Consider the following 17,799-nt stretch of genomic DNA (forward strand, 5'->3'; position numbering starts at 1 on the left):
CTTCACATTTAGGATCAAGTAAGTCATTCTAAAGCCTAAGAATATAGATGTATTTCAATTCTGGTATGGTTGAAGGATAGTGTTATATTTTCAGGTGAAGGACATAGTGATTCAGCGATTCCATACATCACTTAGTGCTCATCACAAGTGCCCTCCCCAATCCCTATTTCACCAACCCATCCTCACCACCTCCCCTATAAATTTTTACATATCCTGTCAAGCAATCACTAGTATCAAGAATAGAATGCAAATGATATATTCAAACTGAAGACTAACATAGAGAAAAGTAGATGAGGTCTGGGAAAGTGGCTAGAGATGGTTGTTTGGACAAAGAGTATGGACTTCCTTTTGTGAAAAAGGGAAACAATTTGAGAAGAACAAGATCAAAGTAGTGTTCACTGATTTGGCAGTGGTGTGAAGGACAGAGTGGAGTGGGCAGAGAAAGAGGCAGAGGGAAAAATGAGACGGCTACTTCAGCTGTCCAGAATATGTTCAAATGGGGACAGAAGTGAGTTAAGAGAGGAAAATAAATGGATATTGAGAAAATTAAAACCACACTGTGATATTCACAACATGAAATAGACAATCTCACATCACTCTATCACCATATTCAGAGCAAGACATAGGCTAGGCAAAGGATGTTTCCCTTCATTTGACTAATATCCCCTTTCTTTAAGAGTTGCTATTTCTTTAACAATGTTAATTCTACCACCATTTAATCTCCCTTTCAGATAGAAATTATTAAGAATCCCAATTACTGAATTTCCTTATTTTTTAATTGAGATATTGATATATAAGGTTATAGAAGTTTAATGTGTGCAGCTTATTAGTTTGATACACTTACGTATCATCATGGGATTGAATGATTATCATCATGGGAATAGAGGACACCTCTACGATGTTCCATAATTATGGCTTTCTTTTTAATGCTAACAATTCATATCTAGTCTCTTAGCAAATTGAAGTATATAAAGTGGTTTGTTAAATATATTCTCTACCCTCTGCATTAGATCTTCAGATCTTACTCATCTTCTAGTTCTAAGTTTGTACCCTTAAATTACATCTCCATAAATGGGGACCTGGGTGGTTCAGTTGTTGAGTGTCTGCTTTTGACTCAGGTCACGATCCCAGGGTCCTGGGATAGAGTTCTGCACCAGGCATCCCTGCAAGGAGCCTGCTTCTCCCTCTGCCTATTCTCTGCCTTTCTCTGTGTGTCTCTCACCAATCAATAAATAAAATCTTAAAAAAAAAAAAAAAAAACTCCATAACTCTTCCACTCCCTAGCCCCTGGTAACCATTACCCTGTTTCTATGAGTTTAGCTACTTTTAGATTCCACATAAGTGAAATCCGACATTATTTGTCTTTCTATGTCTGCTTATTTAATACATTGCCACCTTCTTGATAGCATTCCACTAAGATCAAGACTGTACTTCCATAACCCCTTCTCAGTCACCCAAAACAAGCCCAAACCCAATAAAAAGTCCATCTAACACCCCTCACTGAAATGCTTCTCAAGTTTTTCTAGAGTCTCCTTGCTATAGCAAGCTAAATAAACCTAACTTTGGCCACAGGTATATTCCACAGTGGACTTCAATACAAAGGATATCAAGACAGACAAATCAACACTAAATAGCTGATTAAAGAAAGATAAAAAATAACCTTAATGTATGAAGACTCAGAAGCTTGAAAGAAAAAGAGGTAACAGAAGTATGAGCTAATTTTAGACTTGATAAACCTGAAGGGACAACATTACATTCAAGAGAAAATTTTAAGCAGACAACATCTTTACGGGGGACCAGCAGTGGAGGAGACATCAAGGCGAGGTAGAGATAAAGCACCCTAGCACAAAAGTGTGCTTTATCTCCACTTCTAACCTGACACAAGATCCTCCCCTCCTTTTTCAGCCCTGTACAGCATTCAAAGATTCAGATTCTTAGGAAGGCATCCTTGGTGGTTTCTGACTAAGCACTTTTTTTTTTGCACAGCATCAATGGGGAGACAAACAAGTCATTATCTAGATTTCGCCTTAAAAAGGAAGGAAAAATCCTGCCATTTTCAATGACACAGATGAACCTGGAGAACATTCTGGTAAGTGAAATAAGCCAGACACAGAAAAATACTGCATGATCTCATTTATCTGTAGAATCTTAAAAGAGAGAAAACAAAAAAGAAAAACAAACAAACAAACAAACAAAAACAACCCATAGTAGTGAGAATGGTGGTTACCAGGGGCTGGTGGTGAGATAATTGAGAGATTTTGGTGAAAAGATAAATTTCAGTTATGAGTAAGTTCCGAATATCTAATATACAGATGGTGACTATAGTAAATTATAATTTGGTATTTGAAATTTTCTAAGACAATGATCTCAAACATTCTAATAAACACACAAAAACATTGTAATTATGTGAGGTGACAGATATGTTACTTTGCTTAATTGTGGTCATGATTTCACATATACATGCATTTCAAAATACTGCGTTTTGATATTTTGATATTCGCATATATACCTTAAGTATTTATGTTCGTCACTTACATCTCAATAAAGCTGAGGGGAAAGTAATCAATGAAAAGCAATGAGCTAGTCTATTCTGATGTGTTCTCAGTCCTAGGTCTAGCACATCATATGAGCACTCAATGGATCTGTGTTCAGCGAGTAAAGAGGAAAAACAGAATCCAAGGGTGCTTGTCCACAGAATGCTAAGAATTTGGTCTCCTAATTACTGCTCTAACTGTGGGAGTGATGGACAGAGTTCCAGGGATAGGAATGAATGTGTACTGGTGATTTCAAGAATTTTAGAATGGAATGCAATGGAAACCTAAAAGACATCAGGCACACAGGATCTGATGAACAGACACTGAAACTCAAAATGTGCATCACAAACAGATGTGGGTTCAAATCTCGATTGTACCACTTCATAGACCAGGAAACTCATTTAAATGCTCTGAGCCTCCATTTTTCAACAGTGACTAGTTACAAAAGTGCCTACCTCCTAGGATCAGGGTGAGAACTACATAAGCCAGTTTATGAAAAGCCCTCGACACTGTGCATGAGACATGGTTGTGATTAACAAATGGTGATAAGATGAGACACCTGGATGGTTCAGTTTGTTAAGAGTCCAACTCTTGATTTTGCCTCAGGTCAAGATCTCAGGATTTGAGATGGAGCCCTGCATGGGCTCCACCCTGAGCATGGAACCTGTTTAGGATTCTGTTTCTCTGCCCTTCCGTGAAGCTCATGCACACACATCCTCTCTCTCCCTTAAATAAATTTAGGAAAAACACAGCAACAACGAGGTACCATCTTATACCTATCAGGATGGCTACTATCGAAAATGAGTATTGGCAAAGATGTGGAGAAATTAGAACTTTCATGCATTGCTAGTGAGAATGTAAAATGCTGAAACCACTAACGAAGACAATATAACAGTATAAAAAGTAACAAATAATTACCATATTATCCAGCAATTTCACTTTTGGTATATACAAAAGAAATGAAAGCAGAGTCTCAAAGAGATCTATGGACTCCCATGTTCATAGCAGTATTTTTCTACAATATCCAAAAGGTAGGAGCAACCAAAATATCAATGGAGAAGTAGATAAAAAAAGAGGCATATACATGCAATGGAATATTATTTAGCCTTAAAAAGGAAATCCAGGTAGATAACTCTTGATGACATAATGCTAAGTAAAATAAACAAATCACAAAAAGACACATACTATATAATTCCATTTATGTAAGCTATCTAGAGTAGTTAAATCCTCAGAGACAAAGTAGAATGGTAATTTCCAGGGACTAGAGGGAGGGGAAAATGGAGAACTAGTGTTTAATGGATAGATAGTTCCAGTTTATCAACATGAAGAGAGTCCTAGAGATTGAGTGCACAACCATGTCAATGTATTTAACACTACTGAACTGTGTATTTAAAAATTGTTAAGATGGAACATTTTATATTATATACCTTTTACCACAATTTAAATAAACAACGGCAATCACACATGACAAGGAAGAAAGCTAAGGGATGAGTTGTGTCCACCAGAGGTCACCCTCACTCAGAGCTGGCCTGTGTCCATAACTGCCCAATATTCAGTCTCTTCAGAGCAGTGTCCTGCAACGATGGCTTTGTAGACTATCAAGAGAGTGAACAGGTAACAAGGCACTTACATAACTTTAGGAAAGGCTGTTTTCCTCAAAATTAGTTCCAGAGAAACGGAGGAACACTGGGCTTAGGAGTCCAAAACAGGAGGAACAAGGAGCAGAGAATTTTAAAGTAGCTAGAAAGATGGGCAAGAGTCATGGAAAGAATATGCTGTAAGAAAAAGTAAACTTTAGGAGAAAGAATTTGAAAGTGAAGAGTTTCAAACTAAGACCAATGATCAGGAAAGTAAGCCACACTTTTACATGAGTAGAATAGTGGGTCATTAAGAAGTCAGAAGGTAAAATATATCCGACAGGGAATAGCAGCTAGGTTGTCTATTCTGACCTGGGCCATCAGGCTCCATTATTCCTGATTGCTATGGAAAATATGTAACTACCTGCTAGCTTCTCAGGCATAGTGACACACAGAAGGGGGAAAAACAAAGTCTGGAGACCAATTGGTCAATGTTGGACCTAGAACACTTTTAATACGTTGGTGGGATTCAAAGTTACATTCATTAAAGGGATCAAACAGGAGACTGAAATGAAAAATAGAGTGAACAGACAGTGATCATTCCTTTAAAGAAGTTGTTTTTAAAGAAATGAGAAATAAGGCATTAGTGTTAGAGGTCAGCAGGGACAATCATGAAAGATAGCTATGCTTTCACTCCTTCTGAGGTAGGAAACCTAAACCTCAGAACCTGTGAATATGTTCCTTTATAGGGCAAAAGAGACTCTGCAGATGTGCTAAAGGTTAAGGAGCTTGAAATGGGAAGAATATCTGCATTGATTCCATCTAATCACATGAATACTTAAAAATGGAAAACTCTGGGGGCACCTGGGTAGCTCAGTTGGTTAAGTATCCACCCTTGGCTCAGGTCACGTTCCCAGTCCTGGGATCAAACCTCGCATAGGGCTCCCTGCTTTGTGATATAATTTTTTTTAAAATGGAAAACATTTCCAAGCCGGCTCAGAGATGCTATTTCGCTGGTTTTGAAGACAGAGCAATGAGGCCATGAACCAAGGAAGGCAGGTAATCACTAGACTGAAAAGACAAGGCAACAGAATCTACTCTAAAGGTTCCAGAAGCAATCAATCCTGCTGACACCATGATTTTAGCCCAGTGAGGCCTGGGTTGAACATCTGACCTCCAAAACTAAGATAATAAGTCTGTATTGTTTTAAGCCAGTACATTTACAGTAAATTGTCACTACAGAAGTAGGTAATAAGACACTTCTTCACAATTAAGCCTTATCAAATTGCAATGATAAATTGTAGGCAGGGTATAAAATCATGTTACATGGTAGGGTATTAACTAAGGTGTTACATCAAAGTTAAAAAATACACCTGAGCTTTGTGCAGTGACAGTATCGTAGCCAATGAGGTTTATTTGAGGCACAATTATTGCTAATTGAAAAAGTACATCTGAAATATATACAAGGGCTAGATATCTACCAGTATTCTAGTCCTGAAAATACATACCTACTATTCATATGGATCTTGAGAATGGACATTGATTCACCTTAAATAACTAAAAGTAACATGCAAAAGGAAAAAAAAAAAGGCATCTTTGAACTAAGGCAGCTTTGTTTCTGAATCAGGGTGCATTCATCATTTACTCAACACTTTACTGAGTATCTTCCCTGTGTCCTGCTGTGATGATAGAAGACAGGCAGTTCTGTCAGAAGCTTGCATGCTCATATTCTAGTGGTGTACTAGAATAAAGAAATAAGCACCATAAAGATATGTTTATGTGCCTAGAAGAAACATAAAATGGAATTCATGAACACAAAGTGACTGAGACACAAACACATAGAAGGTGACAAAAGTCTTTCCAAAAATGTGACCTCAAAGATGCTACCTTAATAGGTTAAATGAAGAAGTATATGCATATTTAGGGACACGTGTTCCAGGAAGAACAGTAAGTACAATGCCCCAGGGTGAGTAAGCATTTGACAAGCTAAAAGAATAATACGAAGTCCCATGTATGCAGCACAATGAGAATAGGAAAAGCAGTAGGAAATGAGTTCTGAAAGGAATGAATGGGGAGGCAGACGACACAGGAACTTATAGGCTATTTTTAAGACTATCTTTTACCCTGACTGAGACATGATGCCATTAGAAATAAGCTTTTGAACAAAGCTAGGACATGATTCAAGTTAAATATTAAAAGAGCTACTCGGAGTGCTACATTGAAACTAAGTTGGGGGGTTGGGGTGGGGGTGAGGCAAACATACGAGAATCCAATTAGAATGGGAGGTATCGGTGACTGGGACTAAAGTGTAATCCTGGAGGAGGTGGTTGGGTTCTGAAGCTGACAAAAGTTTGCTGACTGGTTGTGGGGTAAGAAGGAGATAAAGCAGTTACCCGTGGCTTTCAAGATGTGGGACCTAAACACCTGGAGAACAAAATTGCCAATCTGAGCAGATCCTCAAAGGATGAGTTAGGGTCCACTACCATTTAGCTGGAGGAAAACATTCCAAATCCCCCGGCCAAACTCTAGGTTACTAGCCACACTTTCCTGCTGCCCTCCCTAATGGCACTTCCTTTGTGGTCCACTCCAGACTTTTCATTATCTGTGCCCCACAGAATCCAAGGATGCAGTCAAGCCCTCTTGGTATTGCCCTCATTTCGTGTGAAAGGAGAAGCAACATATTTTTCTCTACTCCTTGCAAAGTCCTTTCAAAGTATTTTCTCCTGAGTAATCAAAAATCAATTTCTGGCTGCTCTTGATGGTGACAAGCCCCTGAAAAACTCAGATCCTAAAGATGTATACAGTGTACCTAGTTCCTTTCTTAAAAAACATGGTGACACTTTTCCACATCATCCTCAGCTGTGAAGCTTTAACCAGAATTTGGAGGCACAAAGAAAAAAAATACCTTCCTGGATTCTGCGAAATATATATATCATATAACCCATAAAATAACAATTAGAAACTTAAAATTTTAAATAAGTTAAATTTCAAAAACTGACATATCCCCAAAGGAAAAATGGAAAAATAAAAATAGACCATTTACAAAATAAATACTAATTCATAAATATGCAATAAGTACATGGAAAAAATAACACTTATATGAAAGGAATGCATGGAGATAATGTCTACATATTAAATTGGTTGTGATCAAAAGAATCTTCTCATTACTTTCATATAACATTAGATTGGAGTAAATGCTCTTAATTGGCATGAACTCCCAGATTCTAAAAATGTATTTAAAAATAAGGAATGACAAGATATTCATAGGGATTTTTATTGGAGTATTATATTATATGTAAACAAATATTTTGAATCCTTATGACAGACCAATAGTAGAGGATTGGTTACATCAACTACAAAATACCCATACAATGGAATATATTTATTAAAATATGTATATACATATATATGTACCCAAAAATACTCATAGCGTATTGCTAAGTAATAAAAATCATATTGCAAAATAATGTGATCGCATACATGGTGTATACAGGTTATAAGATTAGTTTAAACATATACATATACACACCACCAACAGCATTAGTTTTTGAATTTATGCTATACATTTTTCTATTAAGTATAAATGTTGATGAAAAAAATCAATAAAAGCTACATAAGTGTCAGAAACTTTATATGGAGACTTAAGAAAATGTATGATAATGATGGGAAAACCAAGGGAAGACCAAATTACCTACACAGAGTAACTGCAAATAAGTAGAAAATTTTGAGTAGAAAGAGGCTATATTGAATATATATTGAAATATTCACAGTAGTCACCTCTTGGTAATTTTCTTTACAGTTTATAGGTTTCCTACATGAAACACATAGTATCTTCATCGTTAAATCATAGATAAACACAGGAACTTTATTTCACCATCTGATTTCACTTATATGTGAAATCCAAACAAAAAATTAAAAAAATAAAACCCACCAAAATAAAAAACAAATGAATAACTAAACAAAAAAACACAAATAGACCCACAAATACAGAGAACAAACTATTGGTTTCCTGAAGGAATGGGGAGATGGGCAAAATGGATGAAGGGGAGTAGGAGGTGCAGGCTTCTAGTTATGAGTAAGTCACAGGGATTAAAGAGACAGAACAGGGAATATATTCAAAGGCATTTCAACAGCGTTTCACCATGACAGATGGCAGCCACACTTGAAACGAACATAGCATTATGCAATCAAAGTTCAATCAGAGGTGCCTAGGTGGCTCAGGTCATAATTTCCAGGTCATGGGATCAAGCCCCAAGTCAGGTGTCTTGCTCAGCAGGGAGTCTGCTTTTTATTCTTTCTCTCAAATAAAATCTTAAAAAAAAAAAAGTGTTCAATCACTATGTTATACACTTGAAACCAATATAACTTTGTGTATCAAACTCACTTCAATTTTTAAAAAGTTACTTTAAGGCCCTATGTTGTTCCTATCACTCTCCTTGTCTCCCTTGCTACATTGGATTATGAATTTAAAGCTGGGAAGATCATTCATTTTTATTGTTTGTTCTTTTTTTTTTAATCCTCCACTGTTGTAATTGTGAGAAAGCTTGTAACTAATTGATTTCCCACTTAATCTTTGTCTTTCTACCAAACCCACTTTTGGTAGAAATTCAGTCCTTGCTACGTGTTTCTAACTCTTCTATTATGACCTAACATGTTTGTTTGGGAATAGGATTCGTTGTTTTGAAATATAAGCATTAATCACAACAGAGAATTATGCAGGTGGAAGTAGCAAAACGGGTGCTTTTATAATGCAATGTCTAATAAGGATATCTACAAAAAGATTTCTCAGTGCAAAGGATATCATCTAACAAAAGAGACAAAGATGAGGTCTCTGACATACCAAGGAAAAAAAACAGGAACCATGATTATTAAGACTTAGCAGGAGGGAGATATAGCTCTGAGTCACCAAACTAGATTAGGTCCTCGAGGAAATCTGTAAAATTAAGTCTATAAAAGCTGGCCCAGCTGGTTAATTAGCACACTGTACAGCAGATTATGTTTTATAGTTTGATTTTTAAATTCAAAGTTACAACCTAATATGTCAAGCCAATTATATTACCAAGGACTTGATGACTTCTTCCTTCTCATATGAGCTCACCACCAATTGTTAAACTTGCATTTTATACACAGTAAGGGCCATTTTTGTTATGTGCCTGATTTCTCAAACCTCCATATTAAAGCATTATCAGTGGACAGGGAAATGCTTCCAGAACCACTAACCCACAGAATGCTATGCTCAGACCCCAACTAGTGCCAACTGAAGGAAATGATTCATTTATTAAGGTTGTAATTACAGCTATGAAACAGCTGGTTATGGGTTGTTTCTCCAGGCCTAAGCTTCTTTCTAACATCTGTTATTAGAGTAGAGAATACTGGCATATTCTTAAGTATCCTTTCCTAGGCAGAAAAAAAAATGTATTTCAGAGGGTTTGGGGTGACCAATTTAGACAATCAACAATAGATCAAATGTTGGGGGGACGTGATGACCAATATGAGAACTTGAACAGGACCAAATACTGAAGATCTTGTAACCTCGTTCAATTAAGACCAAAAACTCCCTGTTGTCAAGCATATCACCCTAAAATGGGCTCAATTGCTCATCAGTTCTAAACTTCTGGGGCTCTTAACTGCTGTTCTCTAGTTACTTTGGCTCTCCTCATCCATTTCATTTTAGTCTGAGTTTTGCTTTATATAATTCACATGCATCTCTCTCTCTGTGTGTGTGTGTGTCTCTCTCTCCCACACACACACACACACACACACACACACACACACACACACACACAGATAAACTTTCATCTTTTCCTGAAGATGCTCTGTATGCTTTTCCATTTTCTTGATTTTCTTATGTGGTCTCATTAGCTCAAAATGTCTTCTACTTTTCCTTGCTGCCTCCTTCTGTCAAAATCTCACTCGTCCTTACTTAAAATCCAAACCAGCCTTTTTCATGAACACTATCGTTGTTTCCAATTGGATGTTGTTGCAAGATGAATCAGTACAGTTATCAAGAAAGATTGTTAGATCCTCTTTGCATAAATTTATTTTGGCAGTTTTTACCTGCATCATGTTGGACAAATTACTTAACCTCTCTTGATCAGTTTTCTTATCAATAAAATGGATCTTCTCTAAGAGTAAAATGAGATAATACTTACAGATTTCTTAAAACAATGACTGGCAGGCACTAAGTGCTCAAAAAGCTCTTTTAATTAAAAAGCTCTTTTAATTAGTTTCTGCAGCACAAAACTCTTTCTACCCAAAGCAGTATTTGTAGCAAAAATATTTGAAGACTGAGATCACAAAGAATTGCATATTTTCTGATGATCTCTTCCAAATAGAATAAAGAGATTCAACATTCTATTCAAGTATTACCTTATCTCAACTATAAATATTCATCCTCATGTTCCTGAAACAAAATAACTTGGTTCACTCTGGGTGACTTAGGGTACATGTAAGTCCTTTTACTCTTTGGTCACTCTGTGTCAATCCTGTTGTTAGAGGTTATCTCGTTGCCCTAAAGCTTTCCCTCACATTTCCAGGGTATAACCTTTAAGATATTTAATATATACAAAATCCCCCAGTCCTGACATTAATCACATGGTAGGAGGTACAAGGATAGGAATGAATTAGATTTAGTTAACATTATTAGGACAATTAGCAGTAATTACCAGAGTTGTACAAATGGGAGAATCTTACTGCTGCTTAGGGAGATCTGTGAGGAGAATGATTCAGAAGGAATTTTAAGGGTCGCATTTTAATCTAAACCAATTATTTTGAGGATGCTAAGCAAGGGCCAGGATTTTGATATGCCCATTAGAGCCTGTTTCATGAGAAAAGCATAGTTCAGAGTTTTGTTCTTTGGAGGCTTGAATTATGTCAGACAGTGAATTACCTCATCTTTCAGGATCAATAAACCACTTCAAGCTTTAAAACTAGGTTCCTGGGGATCCCTGGGTGGCGCAGCGGTTTGGCGCCTGCCTTTGGCCCAGGGCGCGATCCTGGAGACCCGGGATCGAATCCCATATCAGGCTCCCAGTGCATGGAGCCTGCTTCTCCCTCTGCCTGTGTCTCTGCCTCTCTCTCTCTCTCTCTCTCTCTCTCTCTCTCTCTCTCTCTGTGACTATAATAAATAAATAAAAATTTAAAAAAATAAAAATAAAAAAGAATAAAACTAGGTTCCTCTTTCAAGCCATGACACAGCAAATTGTCTAAGGAAGAAGACAGCACTGAGAAAAGCTAAGTCACACCAATAGACTATGAATACCATTAGCATTTGCTAGGGACAAAAGGAGGCACTATAGGACTTGGCTTTGTAGAGGCATCCAGTCAATATACGCTTTTATATTCTGACCTTTCAAGTGTTCTACTCTGGGGAGTAAATGAATTAAAGAAAAAGTATAAAGGGCAGAGATTTGGCAGAGTCAGTTATTATTTATACACTCTGAAAAAGACATTTTCTAACAAGGTCTAATAAATGTTTGGTAAATTTCTGGATTTCATGCCTGGGCTCATTTCTGAAAATCACACGCTTTGTTTTGCCACTGCAAGTGAATGGGAATAAAAGCCCAATTGCTATTTTATTTTTTAGTTGAAGTTAGGGTTGATAGAGAGATCTCCAATTTGCAAACTGGCTTTCCTTAATAGAAAGGGGCCTTTTTGAGAATGTGCAGCTACTGTAACAGGATGAGGCTTCTCCAATGCCTAGTATTAATTTTCTTTATGGTAGAATTGAACAATTAAACAATTGAAAAATAGCTTGTCTTTTTAAAGCCATAAGATTACCCTTGCTAGTGGGCCAATATAGATAGAACTGAAATATTTCCTCTGCTGGACTCCTTGATGTATACAACCATCTTTCACCTACGAGACTACCATGTCCAATGAAGCAGAATGTCTGGTAAATCGATACTGGTCTGTGAAAGAGGAATTGGTCCTTTTTCTCATGAACTGCACACATTAGTGTGGATAGGAAGGAGATTTGGGGAGTGTAGGTGAGGGGGACAGGGATGCACTCTAAAATTACATATTTTATAGCCACTAAATCCAACCTTTGGGTTCATCTTGAAACTTGAATGTTAATCTCAGTACTCACTCTCCCAGTCAAGTCCTGTCCATTCTACCTTCTAAATAGATCATAATTCCACCCCTTACTTTCCAGTCTTCTCTGGGGAGAGAATCTGGCATAAACTGGGTTTATGCCACTACAGCAATCTTTATTTCTGTCCAGGTAAAGGAGATGAAAGCTTTTTGAGGATGGGCGATTATGTTGACATTTGTAAATGAGGACACAAACCATCACTCATAGACATGAATTATGTAACATCCAATGCTTGAGATAGAGGAAAGGCATTACATTCTAACAGCCTATTTTTAGAAATTTTAGGTTCAGTTATTGGGCTGAACTGGCTTAGTAAATTAACCCCTGGAGTATTGAGGGATTCTATATTGGGGAAGGATGAAGACAAGGCTGCTGTATGGGGTGTGGGACTAGGGGGTCAGTATGATCCAAAAGAGGATTATACTTCACCACCTGTCCTTAACATGCAACATCAGTTTTACAGAAGATGTAACTTTAAGATAAACGGTAGGGAAAGCCTTTGGAAAACAGACATCTGAAGAGCAGCACCATTCTCTGTTTTAAGAGTCTAATTTATAAAGGACAAAACCTGGATTTTCCCGTCTACCTTCAGGACTGCAGACCAGGCTCCTCCTTAACCACTGAGCACTCTGAGGGTCTCTAAGCAGCTGATATCCTCCCAACAGAGTATGGCCCAGGTTCAAGGAGATCTTCCAAGTTATAGATATTCTCAAGATTTGGTACATCAGAATCTTCAAAAATCGAAATACAAGTGCCGAGTCCCCAGTCCAGAAGATTTTGAATTACGTTTCTGATTATTGAACACTCATAGGTGAGAACCTTGGTTCCAGTTATGACTACACAGATGAAGTAAATAATAACTTCAACCTCTAATTGAGTACCTGTTCTACATTAAGTACTTTACTCGGTGTTTTACATATCTTATCTCTTTTTAATATTTGATCTTCATAATACTAACATGAAAGTGCTATTAGCACCATTTTAGCCAAAAGGAATCTGAACTCAAAAAAGTAACTTTTAAGTGACCGAACTAGAATTCAATCTTGCCACTGTTTATGCCAAATTCAAGCCATTTTCATCTACCTCTACATAATACTTCCTTTTTGAGACCCTGTCATAGTTGTAACCCTTATATAGATACTTACTCGATGAGCTTGAATGACTGGGGAGTTGGGGAGAGGGTAGAGCAGCATGCCTTACTTCCTTTAAATTCCTACTGGAAAACTGATGCTTCCCTTTTTAAGAGCCCCTAAGACAGGGCTGCAATGAGTTAAATGAGCTAACAATAGGATAACAGATTATTTCATCTGTAAATTCCTAACTCACACTTATTTTAGGAAATACCAACATTTTAAATGGCTTCCATATCCTTCCCAGTCATTGATAAGTAAGCAGGTTTCTTGAATTCATCACGTGCTCTGAGGGTTGCTTAGGGATCTTCTCTCCATTCTTACCACATCTTCTAGATCTTTTCTAGGAACTCAAGTTCATCAGGTTTTTCCTGTGCATTTCCTACTTTGTCCTGAAGCTAAGTCAATTTCAGTTGACGTGACTTATCAGGACACACTAGCACTACTCTTTTCTTTTTTTTTTTTTCCACTATTTATTCCCTTCAGGGTAGAAGACTAGATCCATCATTACTGGAATGAAAGAGTAAAATCCCTTCAGCAGAGCTTTGTTAGTGTTACTCGTGTGGTAACCTCCCAACCCCCACTTTATTTTTAAAGTACTCAGAAACTCCATATTTTTTGCTATATATTACATTGGTAACTATGTACTAATTTTAAAATGACATTTCTAATTAAAAGTGAGAAAAAGCAGTATACCCTAATAGTCAACGTTAAAATCAATCATTATTACATTTTAAAGTAATAAGTAGAGAAGTATCATCAAATTTATAAGTCAGCAACTTATGTCCCAGATAACAACCAGTGGCCCATCTTTGTCTTGCCATACGATTCTCACACAGACACAATTTGACTCCTCTAGTATACTTATCCCCATATCTGACAACCTCTTCACTCTCCCCCTGGGCAGAGTTTTATTACCTGACTACTGACAGCAGAGTAGGAACCAAGGACTAATGAGCACAAAGGCTATCCAGGTCTTCAGGGCCAGGAATTCACACAGAGCAGAGCATGGTTGAAGATGGAAAACCATTTTAAAGTTCTGGCCAACTTGCCTCTAAATTGTTGTCAGAGAATGATTTCAGAGAAAAGAGGTTTGCATTATAACTTGCATGACAAGGAGGATTGTTGCTCATTTAGTGACCTGAGATAATGATCATGTGGGTTCTTTAGGGCAGCTGTCTATAATATAACGAAATAGATGAGAGAGAGGCAAATAGAGAAAGAGCGACACAATCTCTTTTTGTCACAGGCAACTGGCATGTCATAGGACTAATCTTCCCTTGTTGAGAGATAAAGTGTGAGAATGCCCCATTAACCACGAAACGGAATTGCTGAGTGTGAAATGAAGATAAACTGAGGATTCTGCAGGCCTATTGGTAAATGAGAGCCAGTTGCAAACGCTAACAGCTTTCATGATGTAACCATGGTGGATGGTCATTCGCCAAATTTTAAAGCATTGTAATTACCTAGGTTCATCTGTCTGGGAACAGATTACGCTACTCAGTTGATAAAGATTTTAGAAATAATCATTTCTACTACGTCAGTTTTTTTATCATTTATAATTTACAATGCTCCTTACATTGGTGTTTTCATTACATTTCAACTTTTAGTTAATTAACGAAGTTTAAGTGGAAGGAATCAGGATTTGATACAATTTTTCAAAAATAATGGATCACAAAGAAGTAAACTGGCAGTGTAACAAGGCCTCTTCCCAAAAAGCCAGTCACTTATTTAAAGCAATGGCAAAGGGCACCTGGGTGGCACAGTTGGTTGAGAGTCAGCTCTTGGTTTCAGCTCAGGTCATGGCCTCAGGGTCATAAGATAGAGACCCACATGGGGCTCTGTGCTCAGCATGGAGTCTTAAGACTTTCCTTCTCTCTTTCTGCACCTCTGCGTCATGCTTGCTTGCACTCTTTTTCTCTAAAATAAATTTTTTTTTAAAAGAGCAATAAAAATTTTCTTCGTTGGTAGAGTACAAAAGCTTGCAGTTAGTTTATCTGAAATGGCAAAAACCACACATGGCAACCTAAACCTTAAAAATCAGAAAGTTCATACATTTTTTTTTGTCTCAAAGGTATTTAATAAAATTTTGAACATAGCAATTTTAATTTTTAACCTTGTAGAAGATAACTTTTTCAGTACTAGTACACCACCTATAGAAAATGAAGCTTTTGCAGGTCAGCTTAATAATTATTCTTTTCTTTTAAATGATACAATTTCCCTTTGTTCTTCAGATTTTGAACTTAGTCTTAGGTGGTAAAAAATTCTGCCCTATTTTAATATTTCTACTTAAGTTCCATTTCTTATAGTATGTATGGTCTATAAAGTTACCCTAAACACTGAATTAGTCAACAGTGAAACATGGATCCTATGGGAAACCTAGGGTTATGTTCCTACAAGCCTCTAGTCTCATGTTTGCCACCATCTCATCTCTAAATAGAAATGCACAGAAAAAAAATACACAGAAAAAAAATTAATACATGTATTAACATAAGCCTGCTTTATGTGTATTTCTGTAGAAGACAACTTATGGTGGATTCATTAGCATTCAACCCACAATAACTCATGTGTTAGATGAGTTTTGTCCAGACATATGTTTTCTCTGTAAGACACATCATAGCTTTTTTGTGTTTAGGAGCATCAGAATACATTTCAGCACTATACACTATTTCAGCAAAATCACCAACAAAAAACCAACCAACGAAGTATGGCACTACATCACTACATAGACCCCCTCCCCGCAAAGGACACTTATTTACAGTAAGAGAGCTAAAGCAAGATGGCAGAGCAGTATCTTGTTCAAATTCTGCTGAGAACATGAACATTGGGGACTTAATTTTTTTGTGTGTGGCTCTGCACAAGTCTATGAAGGACTATAAAAGCAGCACAAATAGTATTGATGTGTGAGTTAAGTAAGTTTTAGTAAATTTGCAGATACAGAATCTAATGGCAATTGACTACATAAAATAAATGTGCATATTGTTTCAATAGAATCTGAGGGAAAGTTAATTAAAATATAGAATTGTGGGATCCCTGGGTTGCTCAGTTGGTTAAGCGCAGCCTTTGGCTCAGGTTGAGATCCCAGGGTCCTGGGATGGAGTCCCACATCAGGCTCCCTGCTCAGCAGAAAGCCTGCTTCTCCCTCTCCCTCTACCCCTCACCCTGGCTCTGTCTTTCTTGCTCACAGTATCTCCAATAAATAAATATTAAAAATAAATAAAATGTAGAATTGAGATGACATTATAAATTTTAACTTTATTAGTTGGACTATCACTCCCACTATACACAAGGATCACAAAGATGTTTTATTCTAGGCATTCATAAAAGATAAAATTGACTCAGTTATATAAAATAAGGAAAGTGTTATATAGAAAGAAATACCTAGTTTATCACTTATTCATTTGCTTCAGTAACTGATTTTATAGTTAGAGAATTCTTGGGGGATGCCTGGGTGGCTCGGTGGTTGAGCGTCTGCCTTTGGCTCAGGGCGTGGTCCTGGGGTCCTGCAGTTGAGTCCCACCGGGACCCTGCTTCTCCCTCTGCCTGTGTCTCTTATGAATAAATAAGTAAAATCTTTAAAAAAGAAATTCTTGGGCCCATTTACAACCCATTTGCCTTACCTAACTATGCGGCCCACCACATTCACTCTCTACCAATGTTTAGTTCTTCTTTCTTCTTAGGCACATGGAAGGATTATTATACATCACAAGATACCACAGCATGGCCATATGAATTTCTTTGGCCCATGGAATCTGAAAATTCATGCGAATTTTCTGTGTGAAAGCATTTGACAGTGGTTCAATAGGCCACTATCCCCTGGGATCCTTGGGTGGCTCAGGGGTTCAGCGCCTGCCTTTGACTCGAAGTGTGATCCTGGAGTCCTGGAATTGAGTCCCATATCAGGCTCCCTGCATGGAGCTTGCTTCTCTCTCTGCCAGTGTCTCTGCCTCTGTGTGTGCATGTGTCTCTCATGAATAAAAATCTTTTTAAAAAGTAAAAAATAAAAAAAAAAATAGGCCACTATCCCTTTCGCCACTGTGACCCACAACTTCCGTGACAGTGAAGTTTCCACCAGTTTCAGTCATAGAGAGGCTGCTATAAAAATAGAACTTCCCACTGCACTGTCATTAGTGACAGACAACAGGCATTTGGCAAGAATTAAAGAATAAAAGTTGTCATTTGAAGCTATTGTTTACTGCAGTAAAATCTAGTTTTTCATAACTGATAAAAAAAACACCTAAAATAAGATTCTCTTTCATCCTTTTGGAAGTAGTGATGATACTCATTGCATAATTTTGAGAAAGGCATTGTACATATTGGTCTTCAAAATGGGTCATATAATCATTTACTTAAAAATTGTTTATATTAAATACTCATATTCCAGCCATTAGTCTAAACACTTTACATATATTACCCCCACTTGATATTAGCAATGATACAATTAATATTTTAATTTTATGCAT

General features: G+C 37.2%; 1 non-coding gene and 1 pseudogene across 1 annotated transcript; both read left to right on the forward strand.

Annotated features, from left to right (window-relative positions):
* LOC112915571 (cytochrome b5-like) overlaps positions 1-17,799 on the forward strand; it is a 173,546-nt pseudogene that overhangs the window by 47,756 nt on the left and 107,991 nt on the right.
* On the forward strand, positions 5,488-5,634 carry LOC112915637 (U4 spliceosomal RNA). The gene has a single exon (XR_003234122.1). It is a non-coding gene; the product is annotated as a U4 spliceosomal RNA (small nuclear RNA).

The sequence above is a fragment of the Vulpes vulpes genome, chromosome 14 (assembly GCF_048418805.1).
Source record: "Vulpes vulpes isolate BD-2025 chromosome 14, VulVul3, whole genome shotgun sequence".
Classification (NCBI taxonomy): domain Eukaryota; kingdom Metazoa; phylum Chordata; class Mammalia; order Carnivora; family Canidae; genus Vulpes; species Vulpes vulpes.